This window comes from Mercenaria mercenaria, chromosome 2 (genome assembly GCF_021730395.1).
Source record: "Mercenaria mercenaria strain notata chromosome 2, MADL_Memer_1, whole genome shotgun sequence".
Classification (NCBI taxonomy): domain Eukaryota; kingdom Metazoa; phylum Mollusca; class Bivalvia; order Venerida; family Veneridae; genus Mercenaria; species Mercenaria mercenaria.
Genome location: NC_069362.1, coordinates 22,521,039 through 22,538,058, shown reverse-complemented (window position 1 = coordinate 22,538,058; position 17,020 = coordinate 22,521,039). Strand labels below are relative to the sequence as shown.

General features: G+C 33.8%; 1 protein-coding gene across 2 annotated transcripts in view; it reads left to right on the top strand.

Moving 5' to 3' along the window:
* LOC123562027 (extracellular matrix organizing protein FRAS1-like) overlaps positions 1–17,020 on the top strand; it is a 164,551-nt gene that overhangs the window by 29,018 nt on the left and 118,513 nt on the right. The window lies entirely within an intron of this gene.

Genomic DNA, 17,020 nt, shown 5'->3' with positions numbered 1-17,020 from the left:
ACAGAGTTCATGAACACTTCATGAATTGTTCGTGAAGATAAAATGGCACAAATTCTTGAAACATTCTTAAATACTGTGTTCATGAAAACAGTGCATGAAAAGTGAAAGATGACTTCAAGAACTAATGTACACGAACAGTTCATGAACTATTCACTTCATGAATAGTTCTTGATATTTTGTTGAACATGAATAGTTCATGAACTTCTTGCTATATGTTTTTATTATGCCATTGAACTAGCAGTGAACCGTTCATGAACACGATTCTTCATTAGTTCATGAACTACCTGTCATGAGTAGTGTATGAAAGATTCAAGAAAATAACATCATGATTGTTCCTTTAACCTTTTATCATGGACAATTCAAGAACTCTGTGTGATCTTAAGTAGTACATGAACTGTTCGTGAACCATTTTTAAGGACAGTTCATGTCCAAAAATTCATGAACACAAATCAAGAACTGTTGAAGGTTAGTTCCAGAACAGTGATGGTTTGAACAGTTTAATGGTTTGAAGTGTTCATGATTTCAAGAACAGTGGACTAAAACTAAAACAGGGTATGAGGATACTGTGTGGTTACTTGGGTTACGTCTTAGTTGTAATTTGCTAGTTGTTCCAAGCAGAGAAATAACTTAAGATGCAGATCCAATAAGGGCTGTATTTTTGATACAGGCCCAAAAGGTGCAGTTAATTGTGATACGGGCCCAAAAGGGATGGTACATTGTGGCACAGACCCAATAAAGGATCTACTGGTAACTTTGGGTGTAGCTCCAATGAGGAAAGTTAGTTATGATACAGGCCCAGATAGGATGGTACATTGTGGCACAGACCCAATAAAGGATCTACTGGTAACTTTGGGTATTGCTCCAATAAGGACAGTTAGTTATGATACAGGCCCAGACGGTACATTGTGGCACAGACCCAATAAAGGATCTACTGGTAACTTTGTGTATAGCTCCAATAAGGGTAGATAATTGTGATATAGGCCCAAAAGGGATGGTACTTCGTGGCACAGACCCAATAAAGTACAGACCCAAAAAGAGCAGTTTCCACTTTGTACCTTTGCTTACGTTGACCAAATGTTGACCAGGGATATTAAGAATACTTTGTTGAAAGGATCATGCAGTGAAACTTTGTTCGCTGGAACTTGATGGGACAATTAAGCAAATTTTGTTTGAGTTATCAGTAGTTCAAGCCATCGAAAGATATACTTCATACAGATATTTTGCCGAGACCTGACGATGAGTTTGGGGGAAGGGTGGTGTACAAATTAACCGAGTTTGAGCGAACAAAGTTTTACTGTATAAAAATCACTATGATATTTAAGAATCAGTCTGATAATGCTCAGTTTGTTTCTAAAACTAAGTTTGGGGCTTAGTAGAGTTTGTGACGGTTGTGATTCATATCAGTTCCGGTGTAAAAACTAGGTACAGTAAAACACCGCTCGCTCGAGGTCGCAAGGGGATGAGCAAAATGCTCGAGTTATCCATGGTTTCGAGCGACCCAAACATTAACCAACATACGAAGAAAACTTAAGTTTCTTGTACCAATTGTCATCGGGACCGAGTAAACGGTGATGCGTAATAATAACATACTTGTGACATTTTCAAAAACAAACGTATCACAAACGTTATCTATTGATGACGTTTCAGTATGTAAATTGTAAATAGCACATGCGAAGAAACAACTAAGAATTTTTTAAAATTATTTTTCATCAACAAGTGCATATCATAATTATCGTCTCAATTTTATGAAACGGCTTAATATTATTTTCTTCATGTGCATGCGAACAACTGCTGATTAAATTACTAAGATCTAAGCAGAAAAGATGCTTTAAGTTATCAGTAATTGATCAATATTTTGTCAATAAAACTTTTCTTTTAGCTTTTATCAATAATTAATCTCATCATAATATCAAATATACCGACAAACAAACATTTAAGATAGTCTGGGAATAGACTACGCAATTCTCACGGTGTGTGAAAATGTTTAATTAACCGATACATTCTGACCGCCGAAGGTGTAAAAAATTTTGACACCTCTGCTCGAGTTAGCCAGAAGCAACAAAGAGTAAATTAATACACAGGGACCAGGTGTCATGCTCGAGCGATCGAGTTATCGATGCTCGACCCAGCCATGGTAATGTCACATAGAAAATAGAAGGAACTCGGCCGGGACCACATGAATTGCTCGAGCGAGCCCGGGTGCTCGAGTCATCGATGCTCGAGCGAGCGGTGTTTCACTGTAACATATTATACAAAAGTTATATTTCCCCCTTGGTTTTACATTTCCCCTTGTAAGATATTAATATTATATATTTTTGTAAAGGTAGTTCAGAACTGTAACAGTTAGATGATAATTATGTAACATCAGCTTCTAACCAAGGTGTGTGGGTATTTTTAGCTTAGTTGGTAAATGTGTTTTTGCAGGTGCAAAGACTCTCACATAATGAGCGAAGAAATTATGAGATTTTCTTTTAAGGCGGCTTTATTTTTTTTATATTTTATGTAACTAATGCGCAAAGCTTGTCAGGCAAACATTTTTGAGGAGGAGATATGATTTGTAATGTAATCTCAGGTATTGCTGGGATTTATCTTGCATCTTAGTATCATTTTATAAAAATGCAGTAAAATTTATGAAAGATGCATGTCAGAAATAATTCTAAATTACAGATAATATGTTGCACTGATGGCTAGACATTTTACATTTTCTGGAATTTCCAGCAGAACACAGTTGTTAGGTTTTCTTTTCTTTTCAGACTCCATAGGGAACTGTTTCACTTGGCTCTCTGGACAGACAGATTGCCTCGTTAAAATATAACTTTACATACTTTATACACCTAATCCATTTTATAATCAAAGCCAAACAATACTTTAACTGTGATAATTAAATATTTAAGAGCTGAAATGCATGCTTTGTTTTGAGGCTAATCCAGAGTAAAGGTTATAAATGCTAGACAACAATGATACAACAGTATATATTGACATGCAAAACTGCAGCCAGGCAATTGGAGTGCATTTTGTTTAAGTATCATGCAATGTTATTATTGTAGGTAACACGGGCTTAACAGATTCTTATGATAACCCACCACAATATGGCAAAGTCTTACGCTTCATAAATTATACACTTGTTTGCACTAGTTGCATATCTTAGGGAGTACTCTGAAATGTTAATTTGTTTTCCATTGCTTTGCATGTTTCTATATAAGATTTTCTTGAAGGTGTCTATGTATTTATTCCTACAGCTTGTAGTCCTTCCTTGATAGCTTCATTACCAGTGTTAAGAGTATTAATTTTGTGGTTCCTTACCCTTCAGGATGCTGCGTGTTATCTCCGAGATGTTTCTTCCGAAGCATGCTGGGTAGAAAAGAAAGTATGACTACAGACCTGCCAGTGCAAATTTTTCTCGCTTTTTAGCTCACCTGTCACAAAGTGACAAGGTGAGCTTTTGTGATCACGCAGCGTCCATCGTCCGTGCGTAAACTTTTGCTTGTGACCACTCTAGAGGTCACATTTTTCATGGGATCTTTATGAAAGTTGGTCAGAAGGTTCATCTTGATGATGTCTAGGTCAAGTTCGAAACTGGGTCATGTGCAGTCCAAAACTAGGTCAGTAGGTCTAAAAATAGAAAATCCTTGTGACCTCTCTAGAGGCCATATTTTTCAATGGATCTTCATGAAAATTGGTCAGAATGTTCACTTGATGATATCTAGGTCAGATTCAAAATTGGGTCACGTGCCATCAGAAACTAGGTCATTAGGTCAAATAATAGAAAAACCTTGTGACCTCTCTAGAGGCAATATTTGTCATGGGATCTGTATGAAAGTTGGTCTGAATATTCATCTTGATGATATCTATGTGAAGTTTGAAACTGGGTCACGTGTGGTCCAAAACTAGGTCAGTAGGTCTAAAAATAGAAAACCCTTGTGACCTCCCTAGAGGCCATATTTTTCAATGAATCTTCATGAAAATTGGTCAGAATGTTCACCTTGATGATATCTAGGTCAAGTTAGAAACTGGGTCACGTGCGGTCAAAAACTAGGTCAGTAGGTCTAAAAATAGAAAAACCTTGTGACCTCCCTAGAGGCCATACTTTTCAATGGATCTTCATGAAAATTGGTCAGAATGTTCACTTTGATAATATCTAGTTCAGGTTTGAAACTGGGTCATGTGCCTTCAAAAACTAGGTCATTAGGTCAGATAATAGAAAAACGTTGTGACCTCTCTAGAGGTGATATTTTTCATGGGATCTGTATGAAAGTTGGTCTGAATATTCATCTTGATGATATCTAGGTCAAGTTCAAAACTCGGTCAACTGTGAACAAAAACTAGGTCAGTAGGTCTATGTTGTCCGTGCGTAAACTTCTGCTTGTGACCACTCGAGTTTAAGATCCAGTCTTGAAATTTGGATGACATGTACAGTTTTACACACCAGTCTCTACTGTCTTTCAGTGACCATAAATGTGACCTACTGATCTACTTTCTAATATTTTAGCATCAGTTTGCCATTTGAAACATGTGGTTAAGTATATTCAGGTGAGCGATTCAGGGTCATCATGACCCTCTTGTTTCAGAATAATAGTCATTAAGTGAAAAGAAGAAATATTTTTCAAGGCATTTGTATGTATATTTGCTAAAAATTAGTAGTAAAAGACCATAGTCAAACATAAAAAAGTGCCTATATATAGCAATTTCATCAATTTCTTCACTCATTTACTTGTTTTAAGTAAATTCTGTCAAGTTACCCAATATCTTCTATACAATATGTTTTAGTCAATGTAATTAATTATTCATAAAATCATTGCTTTTGCACTCAGTTCTATACAGCCTTCAGAAGATTAATGAATTCAAGAAAAATATAAACTCGCTTTTTCTCAGTTCAGTTTATAAACAGAATTGAAGTACTTTATTTCATTTTTTTCTTGTTGATAGACTATTATTCAGGTGTGCTTATTGTAATAAAATTGCGTCTTATATCAGAACTATTTTATCAGGTAAATAAGATAAGATTATGCAATTTTCCTTGAAAAGTTGATGAAAGAAAATGAACACGAATATTGATTGTCTAGCAGGTTGATAAATGTTTGTTCAGCAGGGAGTTCCTGATCACTTTAACATATTTTTCACATCATTTATGATCACTGCATTCCAGAATGCACTTCTTTCATCAGCCAGTAATGTATTCATGCCTAAAAAACAAATATTCACTTCAATGGAAAGTTTAAGTAAGGGTGTGTAAACACTTTGCCGTTAGATTGAAATGTTTACAAAGGACACGTTTTGCATTCATAATGTTCTAATAAGGCCAAGATAGGATTTTAGTACTTTTGAGAAAAAAGATAATTACCACTTATTTGTGATGCATCAAAAATTTACATTTTATCTGTTTTAGGGCAGGCAATTTCCTTTGCAGAGGGTGTTTTCAATTGATTATATATTCACAGATAGTAAATTCTTTTTGTATTAAATGTCTAAAGGTTATGTAATAATCTTTAAAATCCGTTAAAATCTGAGGGATATGCTATAGGTCAAGTTATAGTCGACAAGATGGGGACAGAAGATAAACATTTCTCTTTTTTTGTGGATATTGGTTTTTTTTATCAAAACTGTATTGAATGCCCTATTGCGCATTTGTATAACTTTAATCCAGTTAAGATTTTGAAAACAGTTAGTGACTTTCTTTAATAGCTTAAATTTATAAAAGTGTGGTAATATGTATTTATTTTGGTCTTTAAAAGGGAGATAATTACTGACTCTTATTAGCTTAATGTTTCTTTATCATTTTGCTAGAACTCCGTGATTTATCAATAAATTGAATAAATTGAATATCATATGAGACACATAATTTAAAAATATGTTTAACCCAGGCAATAAGTGATATAGTAAGATAAGTTCTGACTAATATCTGTGCCATGTTGATTACAGTCGCAGTTTGCTGTACACAGTCGACGTTGAGGTTAGGATCCCCAGCACAACTGCAACTACCCGCAGCAAATGAAGTCTTATAATGTATTCTTTCATTTTCACAAATAGGTACAAAAATAAAAACACTATGAAAATTATTGATAAAAATACTGTATTCAGGAAAACTGTGTTTCATCTTTTTCTTGAAATTAAGGCAGATCTGACTATATATGACTGATGTAAATAAGAGAAATACTGGATCAAAAGTACATTTTCCAAGCTGTGTTTATTTCACAAAGAAAGTTCACTTAGTATCAGAGATAAAATGCAACAGTCTTTCCTTTGTAGTGTTATCACTGATTTGATATTCTAATATTTCATGAAGAATGGTAGAAAAATTCTCATTTATCTTCAGTGTTGTTAAAAAATTAGGTAAACTGTGAGTTGATTTTCCTTCAGGCAGCACAAGGTATGTGTGATGTTATACTGTTGTCATTAATTTCATATTTGTGGTAGTTTAGTAGCCTGAAGTGGCCAGAAAGTTGGAGACATGTTTATACATAGGAGGGAAGGGTCACCAGAACTTGGAGATATGTCTATACATACTGGGGAAAGAGTTATGCATACTGGGTGAACTTGGAGATATGTCTATACATACTGGGGAAAGAGTGATGCATACTGGGTGAACTTGGACATATGTCTATACATACTGGGGAAAGAGTTGCCTAGGGAGGGTTGATAGAATATGTCTATATATACTGGGTAATGGTGCCAGACTCTTATGTTCACATGTTGGAAAAAGGTTGCTATAATATTTTGATTTACTACCGGGTACTATTTTTACAGTTTGACACATCCTAATGGGGACTAAATTGTTAAGTCATCATGGTGTGTGTGTGTTTGGGTTCAGCGTCCTTTTCAACAATGTTTTTTTCAGTCATATAAACGACGGTGTCTGCTTGTAGCAGTGAGCACAATACCCAACTTTATAGTGCTGCCTCACTGGAATATCAAGCCGTAGACATGTGACATAATACCCCACCCAGTGACATTATACTGACACCGGGCTGACCAGACCTAGCACTATTCTTTTAATGCTGAGCGCCAAGCGAGGAAGTTACTATTACCATTTTTTACCTTTTTGGTATGACACGGCTGGGGATCGAACCCATGACCTCCCGCACTCTGAGTGGATACTCTACCATGACAAGGCTATCAAGGTGGTATTAAGTCATCATGGTGCAAACTGTCTGTGAAAATTTAATCAAACTTGGTGTAATTTTATTACACTGAATGCCAGAATGTTTTGCATAATGTTACCATCTATTATTTGTCTTGGGTTGGTATTTTAATTTCTTGAAATAAATAACTTTAGTCTGTGCCCAAGAAGATAAGATAATGTCTGTCAAGGAAAAAGGTGAAAAGCTTCATATCCATTAATGATAATTTCAAGGTCTGCAGACAAAACTTCAAAATATTTCTGATATACACAATCATGATTGTATTTCTATCATTTTCCCTCAGTTTTATTTGCAAAATGAAGCTCTATATCTGGTATAGGTTAAGGGATGGTTAAGTCCTTATAACTTTTTCTGTTATAATTGAAAATTTACGGCTGAGTTAAGTTTGTATTAAAATGTTGTTATTCTCAGCATGGGTATCTAATTGACTCTTGACCATCTGTATAGTCATTGCATAACTGACCAGTGAAAAAGACCACAATAGCCATGTCATTTTGTTTGACCATTCTCTGTGATGTAAATGGATTACATTTACAGATGGATCACCACACACATTAAACATGACTGTAGCAGTATGAGGTCTAACATTTGGGTGGACAAGTTGTAACTATGAAATGCTGTTGCAGAGACATTTAATGCCATTTTAATGGATTTATTACCAGTTGAAACTGGACAATTTAGTGACTTTTATGTGAAATTTAAACTTGAACATGCAGAATTTTCATTTTATAGTTTTATTTTGGCTACTTTAATTGCAGTAGCATATGATGCACATGACATTAAACTGAGTCTGAAATGAATAATTGTTTATTTATTATTCTGTCATAATTGTCAAAAAACCTGCTGTTTATCATTTTTCCCCTTTTAGGAATTTGTCCAACAAGATGAGAAATGTTTTGTTAACAGCAGATGTTGTGTTTATGATTTTTGTCAGAGTTTTTGACGTTTGAGCCGCACCATGAGAAAACCAACATAGTGCGTTTGTGACCAGCATGGATCCAGACTAGCCTGCACATCCGTGCAGTCTGGTCAGGATCCATGCTGTTCGCTAACAGTTTCTTTAATTGCAATAGTCTTTGTAAGCAAACAGCACGGATCCTGACCGGAGACTGCGCGGATGCTCAGACTGGTCTGGATCCATGCTGGTCGCAAATGCACTATGTTGGTTTTCTCATGGCGCGGCTTATTTTATATTTTATATTCAGCAATGCTTATTTGTGTAGTCCATAATTCCGTATCAGTTACAAGTCAAATTTGTATTTTGCTGGTTATGGACACTAATACCGTGTTCACACTAGCAGAACGGTTTTATTTTTATTAGGCACTAATTGGCTATAATTGGTATTTGACATTCAAAACCCATCAAAATATAATCTAGTTTGCGTCCACACTAGGCAAAGAAATGTGGTTTAAATATATACATGCAATGTTGGAAGTTAACAAATATCTTGCAATAAGCAAAAAAGGTTACAAAGAATTGAGGCTAACAGAAACAAGAAGGGGTCATCAATATTTAAACTTCTGTGTTCATCTAAGAATTTCTGTTCATTCCATCTATTGTCCATTTTGAGCGTCAGCATGACTCCATATCGCAATTTAATGTTTTTGTTTCAACAACAGTCCAATTACTTTTGCCAGCCACAGCATCAATTGTTTGATACAAAAGAGAAACACGTGGTATTCTTCCTCCAAAAAGTAAGATCTGTGGATTTGGGATTGTAAAACCAGTTATAACCCACATTTGCGTTCACATTTGTAAAATAATGTAGCATTACTTTTTAATGTAGTATTAAAACCACCTCCCGAGGTAGTTTTAATGCTACATTACAGAAACCACTTGACCTTTACAAAATTCACGTTTTACACCACATATAGTGTGGACGCAAACGAGTTTAAAAAATAAACCCAAGTTAATGTAGGATTAAAAACGTAGTCTGAACACGGTATTAGTCTGAATTGATTATTCCCAAATTGGCAATCAGGAAATAGACTAAGTATCAGTCAACATTGACATTTCAAAAATATATTTCTCTTAAAGTACTTAAATTCTTTGTCTTGATCTTTATCAGCAAAAGTCTTGTAATTCAATCTGATTGGTTGGATTTTGGAGAGTCTTCAGTTTTAACCAATCATTTGAGATGTCACTAAAAAAACTGGGAAAAGTCAGTGCCATATAGGTTGATAGGATTATAACATGCCTGCCAAAAGACAGGGTTTTCCCAAACCTTAGGAACAATGGAATGGAAAACCGAGCGCAGCTAGCTACTAGAAAATGTAAGGCATAACAATATAGAGTTTGTGATCCGTCTTCAAATTGTTATAACATTAAGCATACTGTTAGCGTTTGCACTAAATATTCATATTAATTATATACGTTAGTGTAAATCATTCCAAAGTCACACTGCCAAATTTCAAATAATTGACATTTTTTAACATCATTAGTTGTTGAACATGTTTCATTTCATGCATGATACGAGGAATCAAACACATCATGTAAAAATGTTGACACTGGAAGATGTAGCGGCACACCAGAAAGTCATCGGATTCTTAGTTGAATTATGATGATGGAATAACTCCTCGGTATACTCTTGAAGAAGTTGTAACTTGTTGAAAGGCATCAGAAGGTTTCGCGGATACTAGTTTGTAAGTAGCGTCGCAGACTTTCTGCAAGACATTCAGAGATTGTGCCCCTAATTAAGTGACATAAAAAGCTGCAATGATAACAGTATGTGGCAGACATAAGACGGTTGTAAACACTGACGGGCAAATGCGCAAAGTATCTGAAATTACAGGATGCTAAAATTGTATACAACTGTACAGTGACTATACTTTAAATGAACAACAGTTTATTAATGTTGCATGTTCCTTTGAGATGGGTTGCTCTGCCATAGTGAATTTAGCATACAGGGGCTCATATTATGTGCTCTAATTTAACTTCTTGTAGAATCGTAATTCTGATTTTAATGTTCTTTTTATGAGTGTATTCCTAAATGCTGTGTAAAATTACTGTGAAAAACTAGTGATTTGATGTCAGTTATTTTTCATGTTAGTCCCAATACCCGGTATCTATGATTTAATTGGACAGTTAACCCTCGTAAATGCCTTCTTTTATGGGTAAGAAACAAGTTTAAGGTCAGGAGAGTAACTTAGGAACTTCATGGTTCTCTTGCATTATAATTTTTCATTCCTTCTAAACTTAATGTGTCACATTTTTGCCAACTACTGCAAGGACTTTAATGAAATTTGAATATTGATAGATGACAATAAAAGCAAGTATAGAGTGCAAAAGTTACCTTTATCTTGAATAATTACTGATTAACTAAGAACATGGCAGCGTGGGGATATGTCTGTCTCTGAGACTGTTCGCCCAATTACATTTTACAACTCCAATAAGTCTGCTGACAACTCTTGTTTTGATAAGTAATGTTGAAATTGAAACATATCTCATGTTTAATCATTATTTTATCATATTTTCAAAGCGTTAAGGCTTTTATTATAAGCTTATGACGCAAGGAGGATTTATTTTATGTTATTTAATGCAGTAAGTGTAAATATTATTTGATAAGATACTGTCTATATTGGGATATAGGTATAACAAAGTTATTCTTACTTAAAAAATAAGGGGATGGGTGTTGCTTGCTATTGGCAGACACCGCATGTTTAGGACTCTCTGCACAAACATTTGAGAGGTTGGATAAAACAAGTTGTATTGGGTAAAATTGGTGATGGTTTTATTCATGCTAATATTAATCTTTTTCCAAACAGAATGACACACGAAATCAGACTACTCTGAAATAATAACTGCTTTATATTAAAATATACAGATGAACTTTGTTCGCTCAAACTGGATGGGCCAAAAAAATTTTAAAGTAATAAAGCAGTTCGAGCCATCTAGCAGTATACATTTGGATTTTGCCAGGACCTGAGTTTGAACGAAGGGTAGTGGTTGAGTTGTCAGAGTTTGTGTGAACAAAGTTTGTATGTTTTGTCTGTATGAGCGACTTCAAACTTTAAAGCACCAGTTGTTGAAAATGCGAATATGTCCAATACCTATCAGATGGTGAAATTTAAGAGACGTGAGTGTTATCCAATCTACATTTAACCAAGATTTTCACTGCAAGTTAATCTTCATATTTAAAACTTCAGATTTTGGTTTTACAAGCGCATTTCTAACTTGGAAGGCTTAACATGTAATGTTACATATTTTGATGCTTATAATGAAATAAGAGATTTAAGTCCTATGCTGTGCCTACTGGTAGACATACGAAATAGTCTGTAAAATACATGCATTGTTGTTGATCTTGACTTTCTTTTGAAAATTCATAATGTTAGTCTAAAGTGATAACTAGGTAGAATTTTGTAAGTATTTTGAAATGTCTGACATCTTTCCTCTAACTATAGATAGTAGAGACTGACAGTAAAATCATAAAGAAATCTGAAAATAAGTTGTTTTTGTAAAACGTTCAGTTTAAGAATTTAATCAAAAGCTGTATCTCAACATCTTCTCTCAGGTAGGTTGTAACACTATCTGTTAAAACTAGGGAAGCATAAAACCTTAGTGACACCAAGAGGAAATTTATGATGTGTTTTTTAGTTCTTACATGGTTGATGAAACCAGTTGGTCATTCATAAATTGCCGGTGTCAGTCCTTTTTAGGTCAATGTAATGAAGATAAACAAGTTTCGAATTTCAAATTGAATATCTATAATAACAAGTTTATATCAGTTAATTATCATAATTATTTTCGTTTACAAAATTTTGTAGTCTATCATGGCAGATGCTGATGTTTGTGATTGTATCAGTTTGTATATTATATTCTAAGGCTCTAAAGCCCTAATAGTATAGAAACAGTTTGGAATTAAGACCAGAAGAGCCTCGGTCTCCCATGCTGTTGTCATGGTGATTGCCTTTCAAGGTCGTTGACCGCCTTACAGTTGTATATATCCATAATGTAAACTTGAGATGGATGGGTTCAGACAATTCAGACATTTTAACTGATTTGAGTCCGAGATCAAAGGAAGCCTAGAGGTGACTTGTGTTGCGCTCACAAAATAATATTATATATAAAGATCTTGATTTGTCTTGCACACCTTGGAGGATTGTGAAGTTTGACATTTCAACATATTTATGTAGATGTAGATGTAGACAGGCATTTATATACTGTGTCATGCAAAACACATCACATTGCATGGTCACTCAATATATTATAGAACACCATAACTGTACAATAAACTACATCAACGGTCGCTCAATATACTACATAATGGGCACACAATATAATACATTTACCCCTCCATATACTGTTTGGTTGTTCAAATTATACTACATATGCAACTCAATGTAATACATTTATACCACATTATTTTACATTTGCCCCTCCATATGCTGCATTGGTCACTCAGTATAATAAGTTGGTCAGTCAATATGCAACTTCAGTTGCACAATATACTACATTTGTTGTTCAATACATTGGACTGGTCTTACAATAAACTACATTGGTCTCACAGTGTTCGACATTGGTCTCACAATATATATTGCATTGGCCTCATGATATACTATATTGGTGTAACAATATACTACTTTGGTCTCACACATTGGTCTCAAAATATACTACATTGGTCTCACAATATGCTAGATTGGTCTCACAATATTCTAAATTGGTCTTGCAATATACTACATTGGTCTCACAATATAGTACATTGGTCTCACACATTGGTCTCACAATATATTTCATTGGTCTCACAGTGTACTACATTGGTCTCGCAATATTCTACATTGGTCTCACAATATACTACATTGGTCTCACACATTGGTCTCACAATATTCTACATTGGTCTCACAATATACTACATTGGTCTCACAATATTCTACATTGGCCTCACAATATACTACATTGGTCTCACAATATATTACATTGGTCTCACAATATTCTACATTGGTCTCACAATATATTACATTGGTCTCACAATATTCTACATTAGTCTCACAATATTTTACATTGGCCTCACAATATTCTACATTGGTCTCACAAATTATTACATTGGTCTCACAATATTCTACATTAGTCTCACAATATTCTACATTGGTCTCACAATATATTACATTGGTCTCTCAATATTCTACATTGGTCTCACAATATTCTACATTGGTCTCACAATATATTACATTGGTCTCACAATATACTACATTGGTCTCACAATATTCTACATTAGTCTCACAATATTCTACATTGGTCTCACAATATGTTACATTGGTCTCACAATATTCTACATTGGTCTCACAATATTACATTGGTCTCACAATATTCTACATTAGTCTCACAATATACTACATTGGTCTCACAATATATTACATTGGTCTCACAATATATTCTACATTGGTCTCACAATATGTTACATTGGTCTCACAATATTCTACATTGGTCTCACAATATATTACATTGGTCTCACAATATTCTACATTGGTCTCACAATATATTACATTGGTCTCACAATATACTACAGAATATTGGTCTCACAATATTCTACATTGGTCTCACAATATGTTACATTGGTCTCACAATATTCTACATTGGTCTCACAATATATTACATTGGTCTCACAATATTCTACATTAGTCTCACAATATACTACATTGGTCTCACAATATATTACATTGGTCTCACAGTATACTACTTTGGTCTCACAATATATTCTACATTGGTCTCACAATATACTACATTGGTCTCACAATATGCTACATTGGTCTCACACATTGGTGTAACAATATACTACATTGTTCTCACAATATTCTACATTGGTCCCACAATATACTACATTGGTCTCACAACAACTACATTGGTCGCACAATATTCTACATTAGTCTCACAATATACTACACTGGTCTCACACATTGGTCTCAAAATATACTACATTGGTTGTACAATATACTACTTTGATTGCACAATATTACTTCTTTGGATGCACAGTATACTATTTTGGTCGCATTATAAACTACATTGGATGCAAAATATACTGCATACTATTTTGGTCACACAATATACTATATTGTATGCACAATACTCTACAATATTGGACAAACAATATACTACATTGGCCGTCCAATATATTACATTGGCTGCAAAATTGTAATATTCTACATCAATCACTCTATGTACTTCATTAATTTTGTAACCTGTGCTTCTCATTGAAGAGATCGTAGAGATTGCTGCAGTAACTTTGCCATGCAAAGTGCTTTTAATATGTGTTGTGGCTAGTTGAGTTTGAAATGCGTATGATTTAACGTTTTTGCATTGCATTTTCAGTTACATAGTCAACTATTGTGAAGAAATGTTGAATTTATGTTTTTTTTCTGAAAAAGCTTTAACATATTTTTTTTTCGTACTACAAAAGACTTAGTAGAAAAAAATGCACTGAGTTTTCAACAATATCTTCTGCACCTTAAATATCACTTTTATTTTTTATAAACATTATATTTTGTAACAAGCTTGGCATTTCGTGTGTGATCCCTGCAACTTTAACCGGATATAAATGTTTCCTCACCATTGTCTGCGTTTTTTATTTCTGTGTAATAGACAGACCTTGTTAGTGTTTATGACAATGCAATAATAAATTTTAGACACATAACTTTATTAAGACATTTTTAGCATGTTTTCTTCATAAAAATAGTAGTTTTAACTAAGTACATTTTAACAAAAGTTGCTTACAGTGATAACATGGAGATTTTATTTTTATGTGGCAGATTTCTGTTTTATTGTCAGATATTACATTATATTGTCAACGCGAGTAGAGATATTAAAGGGCTCAAAAGGAAACCTTTATTTAAATGTTAATACCCTTAATTGTAAGATTTTAAATTTCTTAAAAGGCAAAAATTGCTCTTACATTTTAATGCATCATGCAGCAAAAAATTTACAGCAGAATCTTCATAGTATGACAACAATTGTTAACTCTGTAGGTTTCTTATTTGGTTTTATGACTGTAATAGTAAGACTGCTGTAGTAGCCCAGTGGTTGCACATTTATTCTTCAGACGAGGGAGGATGTGGGTTTGCTTAACAAATATATGGAAAATATTGGTGCTCAGCATTAAAAGGGTAACTGACTTCAGACTTCTCTGACATACCCTGGTGGCAATGGTTGCCATTAGGAATGAGAGTGATTAATATAAATTGCTTCAGAATCCACCTAAAAATTGATATCACAACATAAACATTTCCGTTAGCAGAATGCCTCTTTAATTGAACTAAATTGCATCAAATAACAGTCATCTATTTTTAAGGGGTCATAATGCCATTACTTGTAATGTGGCTGCCACATTAAATTTTTATTATGAACATAAAATATATTCATATCTTGTTATTCTATATTTGGTAATTGTTATCTCATAATTTGTCATAGATATATTAGCCGCGCCATGACAAAACCAACATAGTGGGTTTGCGACCAGCATGGATCCAGACCAGCCTGCGCATTCGCGCAGTCTGGTCAGGATCCATGCTGTTCACTTTCAAAGTCTATTGCAATTAGAGAAACTGTTAGCGAACAGCACTGATCCTGACCCGACTGCACGGATGCGCAGGCTGGTCTGGATCCTTGCTGGTCGCAAAGCCACTATGTTGATTTTCTCATGGCACGGCTCATATGTTTTAATAGGAAAAATTATCAATCCATTCTTTTTTATTACCTCCCTTTATGACTGACGGTATAAAATCATGTGCAACATTAATTACCATGTATTATGCGTACTCTCTATTGGAAAATTGCTTTATCTGTTTTTAACATAAAATTTAAAGTGCTATGGAGTTTTAAGCTTAATAACTTTAAATGTTGATAATAAAGGACCAGTTTTCTAACGATCGACATCGAGGTTTAACTTACCTGTTAGAAACTTAGGTTTTACTTTAAAAGCTGTTGAAAATGATGTTTACATCAACAAAACAAATAAACATTAAAGAATCTAGAGTAAATACTTTTCTTTTAAATTGCCTTGTTTATTTAAAAGATAAATAGTTTGATCTTAACATTGTATTCAGTCATTGGTATTTTTTTTTTAACAACTGAAAATGAATGTATGGAGCAAAAACTCTGCTTTCTTGTTTTTCTACAATATATAATAGATTCTGAAGTGTTTGTTTAAGAGGTTGAAATAGTTAACTTTCTGTCATTTATACTATAAAAAATGTTTGTTATAAGAAACATATGGAAAATTTAAGAAGAGTATAATTGTCAGACCTTTATCAATTTAGTTTCAGTTTAACGACTTTTGTCACACCAAAGTATCTATTTAACATTAACATTATGGTTTTTAAATGAATTGAAATTCTAAGTGTGTAATTATCACATAGTTTTTTTTATTTGAAGTCGGTGAATTAGCAGAATGTAGGACAATACTGATATTGTACCATGTACACTGGCCGAGTATCTTGTTAAGGGTGATGTATGGTGTCACCGGGTTCAAACAACACTTTTAACAAGTAGCGAAAAATATCCTTTTTAGGAAATAAATGTAGAAAAGATTAAAGCAAAAGATGAGCTATTAAGATAACGGAGTGCCTATTATCTAGTCATATTGGGGTAATTACCGTAAAAATGTCATTTGCTATAGTAAATGATGGAAAAATAGATTTCATGATTTGCAAATTTGGTAATTTTGATTTTTAAAAATGAGTTTTAACCAGGCTGTTAAGTAAATTATAACAAAGCTTGTAAAAAATGGTAAAAATAATATTTGATGGTTTGCATCATCATATTTTCGTTATTTTGAATTTATTTTACTTCTTGATTAGACTCATCATTTTTAGTGATTAAAAAAGCACATGAGTGACTCATAATGAATCTCTCCTGAATCAGTCTTGTATATTAGAAACTTAATGTAAAAGCA